Below are 18090 nucleotides of genomic sequence, written 5' to 3' on the forward strand. Positions count from 1 at the left end.
TGTCTGCTTTCCCTCCCGCCACCATCTGCTCCTCATTTTCGGTTTGCACACACTTTTATTTCTGCTTCTAAACTCTGTGAGAGCGAGAACCTTTCACTTCAAAACGCTCACAGAGAAACACTGGCCGTGGACCAATCAGTTGTTTCCCACCTTTTCACATCTCTCAGGCTGACCGCGCTGAGATGTGATTAATTTAAAAGCAGTGTTAATAAAAGACTATTTTTTTACAGCTGAGTGAGAGTGAAAGCTCAAGTGAGGGTGTGAAGAGTGTGAATGGTGGTGTGTGAAAAGATCTGAAAGGTCAACAGAAGTACATCTAGGACTAGAAAAACACAGAAAAATAAAAAAACAACACTACAAGGACACAGAGCAATGATAATTATACAGAAAAACACTTTAAAACGGCACACATCACAATAAAAACACACAAAATAAGACCAAAAACACACAAAATAAGACCAAAAACACACACTACAGACAGTAACACAACACTACAAGGACACAGAGCAAAAGTAAGGATAAAAAACTACTTTAAAAAGATAAAAACGCAATAAAAACACAAAATAACACCAAAGACTAGGGTTGGCATCGTTTGGATTTTAACAATTCTGATTCCAATTTGTTCTAAACTATTTTCGATTCTGATTCTTTGAGTTGTGCAGCTCAACAAGTCACAGAATTCACAGGATATTTTTTTCATTTGAAAAAGCCTTTACACATTTCATTTTTATTAATTCATTAGGGGTTCTATTCTCCTTTCAGCGCCGCTGTTTTTGGCTGTGTGCTATTCTCACCCTGTACTTAAGTCAGTCGCTGCACGCCTTCATCCCAGTTACGCACTGTGGGTGGAGCAACCCTGAAATGTGGGTGTTTCACTCAGCTGCTGCTGCGTGATTAATTAAAACTCTGACAGACACAGATTTCTGTCCACGTTGGTCAGAGTGATTCATCTATTTTCATACTATGTCCAACGTAAATTCACAGTTTGATCCACTACAGAGTGAAAACAAGCTGTCATATGAGCAGTGTTTGGAATAACGGCGTTTAAAGTAACGGCGTTTGTTTTTCAGTAACGGGGTAATCTAACTAATTACTTTTTACGCCGTTACAACGCCGTTATCGTTACTGAACATTAAATGCGGTGCGTTACATGCATTGATTGAATAAACTGTGATCTGAAAGCAACCCTGGTTTCTTACTCAGCTGTAGTGAGGAGGTGCGTTAAAAACAAGGTGAGCGATTATGATTGGCTAAGGCGACCTGCCAGCACACGACACACACACACGACACACACACATACCACACACACACGACACACACACACGACACACCCACCCACCAGATGTGATGAATCAGCAGAGATGGTGACTGTGGAGCAGTCTGATAAAAAGTTGTTATTTTTAAGGTGACGATACAAACACTACTTTAAATTAATTGTGGTCAAAGACAAGAACGTACATGTGAAGTGTTCATTATATCCAGGAGTGAAGACTTTGTCCACATCTGTTGTAAGCAACTCAAATTTAATGAAGCACCTCACGACACACGCATCTAAAAAATGTGAATTATTTGACATATAGCAATTTTTTTTTTTTAACAGTAACGCAAATAGTTACTTTCCTTGGTAATGAGTTACTTTTATTATAGAGTAATTCAGTTATTAATGCAGTTACTTTTTTGAACAAGTAGTGAGTAACTATAACTAATTACTTTTTTAAAGTAACATTCCCAACACTGCATATGAGGAGGTTGGTGAAATGCACATGAGAGGATGGATACCAGAAACTGTTCCCACACATATTTAAATGAGGCTCATCTTGGAACTCGCTCACATCAGCTTCATAAGGCATTCAAAGGTTTATATTTAAAACTGCGTAATATGTAGGAAGATCTCAGAACGCTCTGTGAGGTTATTTCCTCGAACCTGCAGCGCATCACACTCGGTCAGGCTTTAGAGCAGGTACCGTATTGGTGATGATGATGATGCACTAATCATTTCTGAATGCAGGGATAGAAAAAGTGAATGGAATCAGACTTTCCACACAAACAAACGTTAATTTGTCGTTGTATGAGGGGAAAAAGGAGAGATTTTAACTGTGACTCGGACAGAAGATTTTGGCTGATCCTCTCACACTGCAATAATCTGACATTGTTTATCAACGAAGGAATTTCAAATTAAAAGTGAACTTTATCATTTTTATGGATTTCAATGACATTTACAAGCGTTGGGAAAACTCCATGTTCATTTCTAGACAGCCCCAATAATAATGACATCATGGCCCAGTCCGCCTCCTTTGCTTCAGCCCGCCTTCATTCACTGACTGGTCTACTTACGCGTGGTGGGCGTCAGGAACCTGGACGGGAGAATACGAGCAGGAGATAAGTGCGTAACGGCAGGCTTGTAAAAAAACACTTAATTCCAGGCGGGAAAATAGAACCCTTAGTTGATACAGTTTAATTTGGTTGCTATACTGTAACTAGGGTATTCAATTACAAAGGTACCCAACTGTAACTGTAAAACTGAAACTTGCTGAAATAACACTACAATCAAGTTGGCAGCAGTCTAAAAAACAAAGAGCTACAGCCCAGGTAGATGTTTATGAAACAAAATAAAACAAACCCTGGAGCAGTCATGTGACAAATCAATCAACAGTTCTTAATGAGGAAGACTATTGTTATTAGGTTCTGTGCGACCTAGTTGCTCAAAGTTAAATTTTTTTTTACTTTTTAAAACAATTTCAAGCGACAACAACCCCGGCTGTCACTGTCTGTAGAGCCAAGGCAGCAGCCCCTCCCCCGCTACAGTGGGAGGGCTGCAGCAGAGGGCTTTACTACACTTCCTCAATTTACCGGGGCGAAATTGAATAAGTCTACATTTTGTGTGAACTCATCCTTTAGTAACTCCATAAGTTGATCATTTAAACCATAGAAGTGGAGAAGAAGTGATTCCCTGGTCATCTCGTTACTGGAGTGATGACAGTAACACAACATTTCAAGGACACACAGTGACAGTGATAATACAAAAATGACTTTAAAAAGATACAAATCACAATAAAAACAAAAACACACCAAAACCACAAAAAATGACAATAAACCACACAGAAAATGACACTAAAGGACAAAAAATGACTGTAATAACACAAAAGCGACTCGAAAAAGAAAAAGAAGAACAACTAAAATACATAAACAACTCCAAAACACGCAAACTAACACTAAAAGGACAGAAAGCCACAATAATAACACACAAAACAATTCCAAAAACACACATAAATGACAACAAAATACATAAAAGAACTACAAAAACACAGAAGAGTGACACACACTGAGTCTGTTCCCTGGAGTGATGAAGTGACCAAAAAGCAGCACTATATTGAAGTGACTGCAGTCACTACAGTCGCGTTCTGTGTGAACGCACTTTTATACAGACAAACTGAGAAAGGCAGGGCGGCGTAATACAAACTGCAGAAACAAACCAAAAAAACAAATCGAATTTCAAACATTTTCATAACGGTACCGGAACTGGACGTTAGGAACCAGTTCCGATTTGGAACAACACTTCACAACAGGATATAAAACAATAGTAAGGTTACAGACAGGACTTAAAAAAGACACAAAAAACAAGATAAACACACAAAAGGAGCTAAAAAGAACAAAACAAAACAATGTAAACACTAAAATAACTCCTAAAAGACACAAAATGTGAGCAAAAACACACAAAGTGACATCATGCACTAAAAGGACACAATGAAACAATAATACAAAATGTTAAAAAAAAAAAAAAAAAAGACAAAAAAATGCTATTAATTGACCAAACAGACAAAAAATAAATCAAAAATACAATAACTTTTTAGTAAATTAAATTGGCAGCATTTCAATTGTTTCAAAACAATAAAAGGACTCACAGGAACGTGTCTAATTATCTGTAGCAGAACAACCTTCATTTTAGCATAAACGAGACATTTTTGGCCCTTCAACGTCTCAACAGACACTGAACGACTGAATATTTCTCAATAAAGTGTAGAAAATGACATTGATTTGAAGTTCTCCTTAAAATAAAAACTGTAAAAAACTCATAAAGTCTTTGTCTGTCAAAGTGAACGACACCCTGTAGTTTTATTGTGAAGGAGCTCAGGGGAGCAGATGTAAAGCACAGCTGGAAACTAAGAGTCCTAATATGATGTCATTAGCGTGATGCACACTCTGATTAGAGGCCTTTCACATGCATGATTAGCTGTGATGTCACACCATCAGGAAACATCACATGTGTGAGTGCAGCAGAGACAAGAGACAGTAACACAATACAGTAATAACACAAATACAACACAGAACAACTAAAATACATAAACAACTGCAAAACACACAAAATATCAGGATTACACAAAATAACACTAAAAGGACAGAAAGTCACAGTAATAACACAAGGAACAATTCAAAAAACACACATAAATGACAACAAAATACATAAAATGTGACACAAAGTAACAGAAAAGCGATTCTAAATAGTACAGAAAAACTACATTTCAAAAATAAAAAGACACAAATAAACAAGAAAATTACACAAGATAACTACAAAAAACACACAAAAACAAGTGCCAAAAAAGACCAAAAATTCACAACTAATTTGCACAAAAGGACAAGAAAAAACTATTGAAATACAAAAACTCCAACAAAAAAAAAATCACACAAAACATTATGATTACACAGAAAACACACATAAATGACAACGAAATACATAAGATGACTACAAAAACACCAAAAAGACAAGAAAACACACACAAAATGACAATAAAGGCCACAACGTGACAGTAATAAAAAATAACACAAAAATTGCTACATTTCAAAAATATTATGGCACAAAAAATTACACAAAACAAAAAAAAACAACGGGCAAAAAGGACCAAAAAATAACATTGAATTTACACAAAATCACAAAGAAAAACACAAAAAGTATCACTAGTTATCGTAGGAACAATGATTTAATGAAACTTGAAGTGAAAACTTTCTAACGCTGTCCTACAGATACGTACTCATGTAAGAATCTTCTGTGTAAAGGTCATTGTATCTGTCAGGAATAACAGGATGTGATTGGACGAGGCGTGTCAGGTGTCACATTACATCAGGAAGTGTCACACACTGAGGTCTGAGGAAGGGCTTCATGAATTATTCATAACAGGAACAAAGACTGAGGGAAACATGGCCCCAGTCCAGACTGTGAGACAGATACCCACAATGCACTGCAGCACTGAGATCTGATCACATGGAGAGCTGTGGATCAAGGTCTAAGCTAACAAAACATGTGAGACTGGTTGCTACGTGCTAAGCTAACAAAACATGTGAGACTGTTGCTGCATACTCAGCTAACCAAACGGACTGGTTGCTATGTGCTAAGCTAGCAAAATATGTGGAACTGGTTGGTACATGCTAAGCTAATCCAAACATGTGGGACTGGTCACTACATGCTAAGCTAATCCAAACATGTGGGACTGGTTGCTAAATGCTAAGCTAACCCAAACATGTGGGACTGGTTGCTACGTGCTAAGCTAACCCAAGCATGTGAGACAGGACGTTATGTGCTAAGCTAACCCAAGCATGTGAGACAGGACGTTATGTGCTAAGCTAATAAAACATGTGCGACAGGATGTTACGTGCTATGTTGATAAAATATATAGGACTGGTTGCTACGTGCTAAGCTATCCAAATATATGAGACTACTTACTAAGATAACGTAAACATGTGGGACTGTTGCTACGTGCTAAGCTAACCCAAGCATGTGAGACAGGACGTTATGTGCTAAGCTAATAAAACATGTGTGACAGGATGTTACGTGCTATGCTGATAAAATATATAGGACTGGTTGCTACGTGCTAAGCTATCCAAATATATGAGACTACTTACTAAGATAAGGTAAACATGTGGGACTGTTGCTATGTGCTAAGCTAACCCAAGCATGTGAGACAGGACGTTATGTGCTAAGCTAATAAAACATGTGCGACAGGATGTTACGTGCTATGTTGATAAAATATATAGGACTGGTTGCTACGTGCTAAGCTATCCAAATATATGAGACTACTTACTAAGATAACGTAAACATGTGGGACTGTTGCTATGTGCTAAGCTAACACAAGCATGTGAGACAGGACGTTATGTGCTAAGCTAATAAAACATGTGCGACAGGATGTTACGTGCTATGTTGATAAAATATATAGGACTGGTTGCTACGTGCTAAGCTATCCAAATATATGAGACTACTTACTAAGATAACGCAAACATGTGGGACTGTTGCTACGTGCTACGTTGCACTTGTTTCTTATCAGTTACGGGTAAATAAAATTATAGTTTTGATTATCAAAAAGTAAAAAATTTAATTTAACATATTTTAAAAACATGTTTATCGTGACTGATATTCACATGACTATGTCTGTGGATGAGTCACAGTGATTCAAAAAGGTTGCTTTTCCAGGTTTCTGTCAGTCTCACACACATTTTGTGTCTTCCCTGCCTCTAGCGTGGACTTTGAGGACTTTGAGGCCAGAGTTTGGCTGTTTTTTTGAACATTGATTGAACCTCTCCGCTGGCGTCAGAAATGTCAGTTTCCTGAAGCGTGGGTCTAAGGCAGCGTCGATGATCTGTTTGCACGGGCTATCATATGTGACACAGTAGCTGCATCACATGTGGTCTGAGTGGACTTTTAAAGCCCTCTGACCAGGGGAGGCAGAGCAGACACTGTCACATAGCCTTCACCACTCAAGCAGACTGTGGCATATTCAAAGGACGGCCCACTGATCTGCTTTCAGGTCAAGGTCACGTCTCTCACTCTGTGTTATTGTTGGGTCTGACAGTGTTGCAGTCAGTGGCCATCTTTGTTCCAGCAGACAAGTGACCATGTTGGAGGTGCTGTTGCACCTCGTTGAGACATCCTGGATTAGTTTATGTTCTGGGGTTCCCATCTGTTTCTGATTGACCTTAAAGGCAGGGTAGGTGATTTTCGAAAGCAAGCATGATTTTGAACGTAGCTTCCTCGATGGCTCCGCCTTTCTGTGCTCCGTCTCACTCACATGTACAAGCATCACTTCTCCAATAGCGGACCTCAGCTCATCATTTGTATTGTGTAGAAACTTGGTAAACTTGGTAAACAATAAACTTTATCATTATATATGTTAAAAAACGTGACTAAAAACTCTGTTTTAAGTCCAGTGACGAGCGTTGAGTGTGGGCTCATGCACGCAAGGGTCGAGAACGAGCAGGGAGACGTGATTGGTTAAAGTTAATACAGGTTTACAGCTGCTACAGATGATGGATTTTCTTTGTTCCTTTTTCAGAGCACATAAGATCTTAATTTCTGTCAGGACGTAAAGACAATTTCAACCAAAAATTTAAAAAGTATATCTGGAGGAAATTACCTACCCTACCTATAAGTTTGCTTGAAGTCAGTTCACTTTTATTTGAAGTGCTCCAAAAGACATCTTGCTGCACCCAGTGTTTTGGTGATCAGAGGGTGTTTTAGAGCCTGATTGATTACCAATTGCAAAGTGTGGCCTGCACAGCAAATTGACATCCACCCACGCTTTACTTGTAAAATGTTTGCAGCCAAGAAAATATTAACGCCAATTATCATGTACAACAGCCACAATCTCAAACCTTCCCACGGCTTCTTCAGTCCATCCATCAATGTTGGATCCAGTGTGTCATTCTTCAAGTAACATTGTAATGAGGCAGAAGTTAGTGAGCTCACAGTCATCACTTATAAAGTGACAAGTGATGCCAAGATATGCTTCTGTGGCAATGCTGTCAGGGCCATTTTATTACCATTTGATTTGAGAGCATCTTTTATTTTCTTCCATACATTTTGTAAAATGAGTCGTGCATGTTAAGGTGTGGTCTCAATGGAAGGTCTGTATCATCCTCAACCATGGATATTGGTCTCATATTAACCACTATCATATTCAGGATTCTCTCTGTTAGTACTTTAGCCATTTGAGGGGTGCATGAACCCCTCCTCATGACAAACTCATCCTAACGCCTTTGCTTAGGAGCACTATTAAAAAAAAACATGTACTGTATATTAGTTCACAATTTATAGATTATATGTCTATCACAATAAAATATCTATTACAAATTATCAGATAACCTACAAGTTAAGAAACATCTAATCATTTATCAATATTATATAAAATTACACAATTGATAGTAGATGAAAGCACTGTTCATAATTAATGCTAGTATCAGCAGAAAACAAGTTGGGTGATTGGATGTGGGTGGGTGGGGGGGTCGGGATGCTGGCGGGGGGCCTTGGGGTTGAGGGTTGGGGTGGGTGGCGGGATGCGCTGGGTGCTCGGCTGCTTGGGGCTTCCTAGGATGTGTGTGTGGGGGGCGGTGGCTGCCTCTCGGCCTGGGATCTTGGGGGCGTCTGGGGGGCTGCTCGGCCGTGGGGGGTTGGCCTGGGGCTCCCTGGCCCCTGCTCTTTCTGCTGTCCTGGCTGCATCTGCGGGGCCGGGGCAGTTCCTGGGTTTGCGGTAGCGGTTTTTGCACATATACTGATCTACGATGCACTGGCACACCTTGGGATGTGGGATAAAACTCATACTGGGCTTAACTTTAGACACGTTAGTCCAAAATACCTGCTTTAGGTACTACCATTCACTCATTCCCCCTGTCCACAGCCACCACCATTATAGCTAAGCTTCACACTTGTCACCATACTGGCTTGATTACACAACATAATAAGCACAATATATTCTACAACTTCACATCTCATCCTCACTGTAAAATAATCTATTCTTCCCCACCCTTTCTATTTTCTGCCTTGAGTTTCTCCTCCCTGCTCCCTTCCCCTCCACCTAGGTGTAACACTGCTCTCCCTTTTTATATCCTCCCTATAATAAAATTTTTTTTTACCCTTCCTTAGGGAGGACTGGTGATGGTCACAATTAAGCAATAAAATAAATCAATTTATTTTATTGCAATAACAAAACATGCATTGCTGTCTCATAATGATTGAACTTCCTGTAGTGTTGACCTTTGACAGCATGTGCAGACAAGGTAAATAAAACCCAAAAAAAACAAAACAAAATGAGACTGTAGACAAATGATGACTGAAAATGTTCTTTTTTTCTTCAAGAATAAAAATAAAAATACTGTACTATTTTCTTTTATCTTTCATTGTCAAAATAATCCCTTGATAAACTATGCACAACAATGCAATTTAATAAAAAATAAATCCTGAATGAAATAAATAAAGAAATAGTACAAAGCCAAAATGCTCCCACACATCTGATTTAAAACACGGTGGTGTGTCCTGAATTTCACATTCTAAATAAATAGCGCCCTTTGCTGTAAAAAAATAAAAATAAATAAAAATGAAAAAAATAAATAAAAGTACTGCGAATCATTTCAGAGCATCGAAAAGGTGAACTGTGACACCTTTGAATCGATATTTAACTGCCTCACGATTAATCTTTACATCTCTATCTGCAACATATTAAATTCCTTTCAAAGTAAAAGCACGAGATTCTTTTTGCCTTTGGTTCCTGAGGTAGAAGTTGAAGCTGATGAGTGTGATTAAATGTGAGGACGTAAACTGGATGTCTCTACAGTTAAACACAGAGACATGCTGTGCCTTCCTCCGTACTTTATGAATATTTCAATAAATTCATGAGTCATGTTTGTCAGCAGGGATTATTCGACCGTCACGTGTCTTTGGAGTCGCACGTTTTTCATCCCCGAGTTGAGTAAACGAAGCAGAACATCTCAATCAAAGTCAATATAACTTTATTTACAACACAGCTCTGAAGCTTCTAGACAGCACACCTCACTGCTGTCACATTAGCCTCAGACACATTTAAGTTTAGGGCCTCTAAGGTTTTAGTGATTACGAAAACAGACGGAAAATGTGGAATTCACTTTCTGAAATGGAAAAAAACTATCTGAACTTAGGAGGTCATATTTTGACCACATACAACCCAGTTTGACCTCAAGTTTGCCAGACCAAAAAAAACCCTATGTTTTGGTGATGGAAAAAAGCACAAATTCAAATGAAACCAGAACGTTAAGCAATTGGTGAAAATTCCTTGAATTTCCAACAAATTTTCTCAAAATTTGTCAGAATTCTGTGAAATAATTTGTGAAAATTTTTCAGCTTTTTAAAAATAATTGTGATTTAATATCACTGTAAATAATGCCACATTACATTTTGTCTACAACGTATCTGGTAATTTACAAAAAGTCCTGTTTTTGCTGTAATTTCTACTTTGAACAAAACCACCCTGTGGGCCGGACTAGATGATCTGGGAGGGCAGGACTGAGTGACATATGTGTTTTAGGCCATGGAAGATTCCATTAAACTTTAGAGGGGTTCCCAATCAATATACTGATTGTGGAACAATTTGAAAAAAAATAAATTAAAAAAATCCCCACCTATTTTCAGCTCCTTGAGCAGGTTCTACAGCACCTCCTGCTGGTGACTTTGCTTACGAAACATTATTACAAAAATGTTTCACTTCCTGCTTTGATCATTCAACAGAAACGTCTTCTAAGCCTTTAAAGTCTGAGAATGCTTATAAAAACCACTCCCAATATCTGACAATAAGGAGATTTGGAAGTTGGTGGAAGTTTGACTCTCTGACTTTATGTAAAATAATTCCTCACTCACAAGGAAACATCGCTCATGCATATCACACATTTCCTGGTATTAAATGTCAAATTTGTCATGATGTAATCTGAAGTGATTTCAGTGTAACCCTCCTGGCTTCTGTAAATAATTAGAAGCTAATCCCTCTATAAAAGCAAGGAATCTGTGTGTGTGTGTGTGTGTGTGTGTGTGTGTGTGTGTGTGTGTACGTGTGTGTGTATGTGCGTGTGCGCGTGTGTGTGTGTGTGTGCGCGTGCGTGTGTGTGTGTGTGTGTACGTGTGTGTGTATGTGCGTGTGCGCGTGTGTGTGTGTGTGCGCGCGTGTGTGTGTGTGTGTACGTGTGTGTGTGTATGTGTGTGTATGTGTGTGTGTGTGTGTGTGTGTGTGTTTGTGTGAGTGTGTGTGTGTCTGTGTGTGTTCCTCAAATATTTCTGCAGATCAGGATCAGACCAACCTGAGAGTTTCAAAATGGCTGCTGCTTGGTTCAAGGGTGTGCAACGTCAGATTTGTTTAGACGCCCCACCCCCACGCCCCACCACATGACTCCATTAACCCTATTTACCATGATTGGTACAAATTCAGACGTTTAGTCCGTAAAGTATTTAAACACATAAAATGATGAAAAGTCTCCATCACGGCGTTAAACACAACAGTTACTTGGTAAAGCAAGAGGAGAAAGGAAAACCAACGTGGAGAAGGAACAGAATAATGAAGATGTTTAAACTTTGGCAAGAAAAAATCACTCTGTGGTCGTACCTCTGGCTATGTTGTGACGGATGAAATGACTACAAAAGAAAGCGTCACAAGATGAAAACGTTCAGTAACTCTCAATAGACTAAGGGTTTTTCACCTCCATAGAGCGGTGGACTCAGGAAGTGAATCTGCAACATTGTTGCATTTAAATTTGGTCTGGTTTGGTTTTACTCTGCTCTTTAATAATATTAAGTTCACCAAACTTTCTAAAGGGCTGTGTAGTAAATGTCATCCTAATGTACGTCACACACTAAGGTACAACTAATACTAACATATTACTCATACTAACGTAATACTCATACTACTCATTAACGTACTACTCATACTAATGTACTACTCGTACTACTCATACTAATGTACTACTCGTACTACTCATACTAATGTACTACTCGTACTAATATACTACTCATACTAATATACTACTCACGCTAACGTACTACTCATGCTAACGTACTACTCATACAAACGTACTACTAATACTAAAATACTACTCATACAACTCATATTAACGTACTACTCATACTACTAATACTAATGTACTACTAATACTAACGCACTACTCATCCTAACGTACTACTCGTACTAACATACTACTCATACTAACATACTACTCATACTAACATACTACTCGTACTACTCATACTAACGTACTACTAATACTAAAATACTACTCATATTAACGTACAACTCATACTACTAATACTAATGTAATACTAATACTAACGCACTACTCATCCTAACGTACTACTCATACTAACGTACTACTAATACTACTCATACTAACGCACTACTCATACTAACGTACTACTCATACTAACGCACTACTAATACTAAAATACTACTCATATTAACGTACTACTCATACTACTAATACTAAAGTAATACTAATACTAACGCACTACTCATCCTAACGTACTACTCATACTAACGTACTACTAATACTAATGTAATACTAATACTAACGCACTACTCATCCTAACGTACTACTCATACTAACGTACTACTAATACTACTCATACTAACGCACTACTCATACTAACGTACTACTCATACTAACGCACTACTAATACTAAAATACTACTCATATTAACGTACTACTCATACTACTAATACTAATGTAATACTAATACTAACGCACTACTCATCCTAACGTACTACTCATACTAACGTACTACTAATACTACTCATACTAACGCACTACTCATACTAACGTACTACTCATACTAACGTACTACTAATACTAAAATACTACTCATATTAACGTACTACTCATACTACTAATACTAATGAATACTAATACTAACGCACTACTCATCCTAACGTACTACTCATACTAACGTACTACTAATACTACTCATACTAACGCACTACTCATACTAACGTACTACTCATACTAACGTACGTAAATAAAAGCACCTCTTCTTGTCTTCTATTAGTTGTTTTTTTTAACACTTGTAAATAGGGCTTTTATTTTGAAGTTAACCAGAAGTTTAATCAGTAGCAGAATGGAGGGTCTCAGAAAATGTGTGAAATGTGTGAATGAAATGGCTCTCTGTGAGTTTTATGGATCAAATGAGCACATGTTGAATCTACTTGGTCATTTTCTCACTTCAAAAGTGGACAATACATTTTTGTCCCATTTCGTACATTTGGGCCGGGTTTTCTTTCTCGCATCATAAAAACCAGGTATGTATGAAAACAGCCTCAATCACCGATAAAACTTAGCGTTTCAAGTCAACTTGAAACCACTCTAGTCTAGACAATATATTGCACAATTTTCTCCTGAAAGTGTTTTTCACACTATGTTGGTATTTTACTGAGAGGAGGCTGTCCACTACAATTCTATTGCTTTACTCAGGTGTTTTGTTTTTGACATACGATGAAAATAAAAAGAACAAATAGGGTGATTTCAGGGGTTTTTTGTGCTTTTATTTTGACAGGCCTTTTAAAGTTGGCAATGGTGCTTCGTCATTCTCAGCCTTTGTTTGTGTGACGATATGGGATCAAATTAGGGTCATACATTTTTTGTGTGCACAAAAAAAAATCTGTGTGCGTAAAAAAAAAAAGATTTGTATTTGTAAAACACAGTTTGTGTGTGTGTGAAAAATATTTACACCAGTAAAAACCATTTTGTGTCTGTTAAATTGCTTTTGTGTACATGTAGAAAAACCAAATACACAGATGAATTGTGACACTGGTTTAATTGCGTTTGTGGACCAGCCAATCAGCACTCAGCTTACAAAACACCATGGAGGGCTTCCCTATGGAAACGCCCCCTTCCTCCTTCATTGCGCAATGAAAAATGGCGGAGCGGCACAATGCAAGTGAACGGGTGAGTTAATAAAATCTCCTAACAATGGGCGTGGAAGTGAAGCTTAAGTGTTAATTACAGTACACAGTTTAATCAGCTACATGCCCACGTCGTAGTTAAAGTTCTCACATGCACATAAAAGCAATTTGGCAAACACAAAATAGTTTTTATAGGTGTGAATATTCCTCACATACACACAAAAGGTATTTTGCAAACTTATAATGTGTTTTAGTCTTTTACAAATACAAATATTTTCTTACGCACACAGATTTTTTTTTACACGCACAAATTTTTTTTTGCTAACTAAATAAAGTCTTTTACTAATACAAATATTTTTCATGCACACAGATTTTTTTTACGCACACGGATTTTTTTAGCAGAAAAAAAAAATGTCTTTTACAAATACAAAAAAAAAATTTTCACACATTTTTTTTCACAAATTAAAATATTTTTTCACACAAATTTTTTTATCAGGAAAAAATTAATATTTTACACAGACGAAGAAAAAAATTCACACACCGATTTTTTTTAAGTGAACGGATTTTTTTGCAAACACATTTTTTCATACACAGATTTTTTTTTACGCACAGAAATTTTTTTTGCACACACCAAATCCTAATGACCCTAATTTGATCCCATACAAAGTCCTTTTCTGTTATAGTGCTTGTGTTTTTATTCAATAATTGTCTCCAGCTCACACCTCACTGCCATCGCGTATTTCAACCAAATCCACAAACACCATCGGCCTGTCTCCAGTTCTCCATCAACATTCAAAGATCACATCTGTTCCCAGCTTGAAACCAAACTGCTGCTCTCTGATCAAATCCACCGCTCTTTCCCACAGCTTTACGCCATGAACCATCAAAACTAATAAATCCCGTTAAAAGAGAATAAATCATTTGAAACAGCGGGATAACAAACAGGACCAGAGATGGTCTACACCTGAGATGATTTAAGAGATCCATAATTATTATGATTATTATGATTATTATTACTACTTTCAATTTGTGATTTATTTATTTTTCTTATTACTACTGGTAGTTATTTTCATAGTATTTTCTCTTTATTATTCTTTTAATGTATTATATATACACATTTCTTTTTTAATTTTATTATGTTACATATTTTTTTCCTTCTATTTTACAGTACTGTGTAAATTTGAGTAAATGGGTCACACTGTGTGTTGGTTTCTGTCTTGGTCTTACATGTTCCAAAATGAATAAAATAAATGAATAAAATAAATATCCAGTGTGGTAAATAAGGAAGCAGCTTAAAAAGTCAACATTTTCTGTTGACATTTTTGATGAAAATCTGCAGTTATTTGCTCTCTTTTCTTCACCCTGACGTTGCCAAAAAAAGCAGCTGTTCACACACACAGTGAGTGAAGTTACTGTAATAGATTCATATTAGCTGTAAAATACGACATGTTAGCTTTTAGAAAATGTTTTTATCAACAGAACAGAATAAAACCGTGGTGCATTAGCCTGAGGAACTACAGTGTGTTTGAAAACCTGCTCTTTAACGTTTATCTGGGCTCCGCACACCAAAAACTAACCTGTGGGATTAACTCTGAGTTGACATGTTTACTTTGGATCAGAAGTTCACTGCGTCTCACATCGTTTTCATTTAGCTTCAGGCAGGTTACACACGTACTCGCTCTTAGAATACATCAAATATTAAACAGTTCCTCTTTACATTAGCACACGTATGTTTATCAAGCGTGGGCTCGCTGCCATCTGCCTGTGACTCTGCATTCTGTCTACAGATCACATGGTACACCAGGAACCAATCAGACACACATCTGTAGGCGTCTCACAAACACTGCTTTAAACTGTGACTATTATACTGTATATTATTGACTTTTCTATTTACATTTAACATTTCAATTTAGTGTTTAACATTTACATTTAATGTTTAGATTTAGTGTTTAACGTTTACTTTTCTATTTACATTTAATGTTTAGATTTAGTGTTTAACGTTTACTTTTCTATATACATTTAACAATTCAATTTAGTGTTTAACATTTACTTTTTTTATTTACATTTAATGTTTAGATTTAGTGTTTACTTTTTTATTTACATTTAATGTTTGGATTTAGTGTTTAACGTTTACTTTTCTATTTACATTTAATGTTTAAATTTAGTGTTTAACATTTACTTTTTTATTTACATTTAATGTTTAGATTTAGTGTTTAACGTTTACTTTTCTATTTACATTTAATGTTTAGATTTAGTGTTTAACGTTTACTTTTCTATTTACATTTAATGTTTAGATTTAGTGTTTAACATTTACTTTTTTATTTACATTTAATGTTTAGATTTAGTGTTTACTTTTCTATTTCATTTAACATATAGATTTACTGTAAAACATTTGAATTTACTGTTTAACATTTACTTTTCGGTTTACATTTAGATTTACCGTTTAACATTTACTTTTCTATTTACATTTAACATTTAGGTTTAGTGTTTAACAGTTCATTTTCTATTTACATTTAATGTTGAGATTTACTCTAACATTTACTTTTCTGTTTAAATTTAGATTTACCATTTACTTTTCTATTTATATTTAACGTTTAGATATAATTTGTACACTAAACATATCAAAAGTGAAGAAAAGTGGAGAAAGTGAGCTAAATGTGTGTAAACGGAGGTACTACTATTGCTAGGCTAATGCTACTGCTAGGCTAATGCTAAAACATTTTAAATGCAATATCTCAGCTGTTTTTCCACCAATTTGCACCAAATTCACTCAAACTGACAAGACCCTTATTTGGTTAAAGACACTGGCCACTTCCTCGCACCCTGCGATGCCACTTGCGGGTTTAAACTATATCCATAGACACACGTGTAAGTTGTTTACAGTCCATACATCAGTTCACGTCAGGGACTCTCTGCTCCCTGAACTCTCTCCCATCAATATTTCAGACACATTCCCACGCTTCTACTAAATGATAGAAGAGAAGAAGAAGAGTTTGTTATTTTCTACCGAGGACAAATGTGTCTCTTATAATCCTTTAATGACATCAAAGCTAGAAATCCTTCACAAATATTGTATGTATGAGTGTTGCTTTTATTCCTCACCCTGTTCGTTTAGAAATGTGCCGTATTTAGCAGGTCAGCATCAGGGCTGGGTAAACAGCAGCGTCGATAAAGGAATAAAAGAACGTTAAAGTGGCCGATAAACAGAACCAAGCCTTTTCAAGCTCGTTATCCTCAGAACATGTGACTGGTTCAATGGATGATTAGTGTTAGTTTTTGGTTGTTCTGTGTCCATTTTCCATAGTTTTGTGTTGATTTCTGGTTGTTTTGTGTTAGTTTGCAATTGTTTGCATTGATTTTGGTCATTTTATATTATTTTTCTTTTTTTAAGGTTTTTGGTTCATTTTGGTCGGTTTGTATTATTTTTGGGTTTTTTTTGTGTTGATTTACAGTTGTTTTGTGTTTATTGAAGTTATTCTGTGTGTCATTTCAGTTTTTTCTGTATAATTACATTTGTTTTGAGTTCGTTTTGGGATAATGTAGTTGTTTTGTGTTAATTTACAATTGTGTGTGTTGTTTTTTTAGTTATTTAGTGTTTTTTTTACAGTGGTTTTGTCCTGTTTTTAGTCATTTTGTGTATTTTCACAGTAAGTTTGTGTAGTTTTCATTTATTTTGTTTATATTTACAGTGGTTTTGTGTAATTTGTAGTCATTTTGTGTGTGGTTTTGTGTTGTTTTTAGTCATTTTATATATATTTACTGCAGTTTTGTGTTGTTTTTAGTCATTTTGTGTGTGGCTTTGTACTGTTTTTGGTCATTTTGTGCATATTTACAATAGTATTGTGTTGTTTATATTCATTTTGTGTGTATTTACAATGGTTTTAAGTTGTTTTTAAGTCATGTTCTGTTGTTTTTACATATTTATTAATATTTTTATATAGGTTGTCTTTGGCATTTTTTGGTTATTTCATGTTGTTTAAATGGCTGTGAAGTTGTATTTATCATGTTTCAGTGACAAATTGTTAATACTTATTGTTTAGGAAATACATATATCACATAGTTTGGTGCTTTATTTACAGTCATGTCGGATCAGGAATAGTCAGTATCACGTGTACATTGGAAATGAAGTGGAACAGCTGCTCTGATCAAACCTCATACAGTTGATGAGTCTCAGGCCCGGAGTGAGAAAAAAGTGGTAAATGTTAAGTTTTAATCAAATTTTATGTGAGTTTGGGGTTGTGAACTGGAGACAGCGTGGCCCCCCTGCTGCTGCTGTGAAACCAGGATCTTCCTCTCATTATAAAGACCAGTAAACACGACTTTAAAAAAAACACATCAGCCTCTCTCTGCTGAAGGCTTTCTCCTTATCGTCCTCTCACAGAGTGAAAAGAACGTGTTTGCACAATTAAGATTAATTAGA

The 18090-nt window shown here is 36.4% G+C and overlaps 1 protein-coding gene across 1 annotated transcript in view; it reads right to left on the reverse strand.

The window, feature by feature from the left end:
* Window positions 1-18090, reverse strand: part of tspan4a (tetraspanin 4a) — a 110142-nt gene that overhangs the window by 77675 nt on the left and 14377 nt on the right. The gene's annotated exons all lie outside the window — the stretch shown is intronic.

This window comes from Gouania willdenowi, chromosome 3, assembly GCF_900634775.1.
Source record: "Gouania willdenowi chromosome 3, fGouWil2.1, whole genome shotgun sequence".
In the NCBI taxonomy this organism is placed as follows: Eukaryota; Metazoa; Chordata; class Actinopteri; order Blenniiformes; family Gobiesocidae; genus Gouania; species Gouania willdenowi.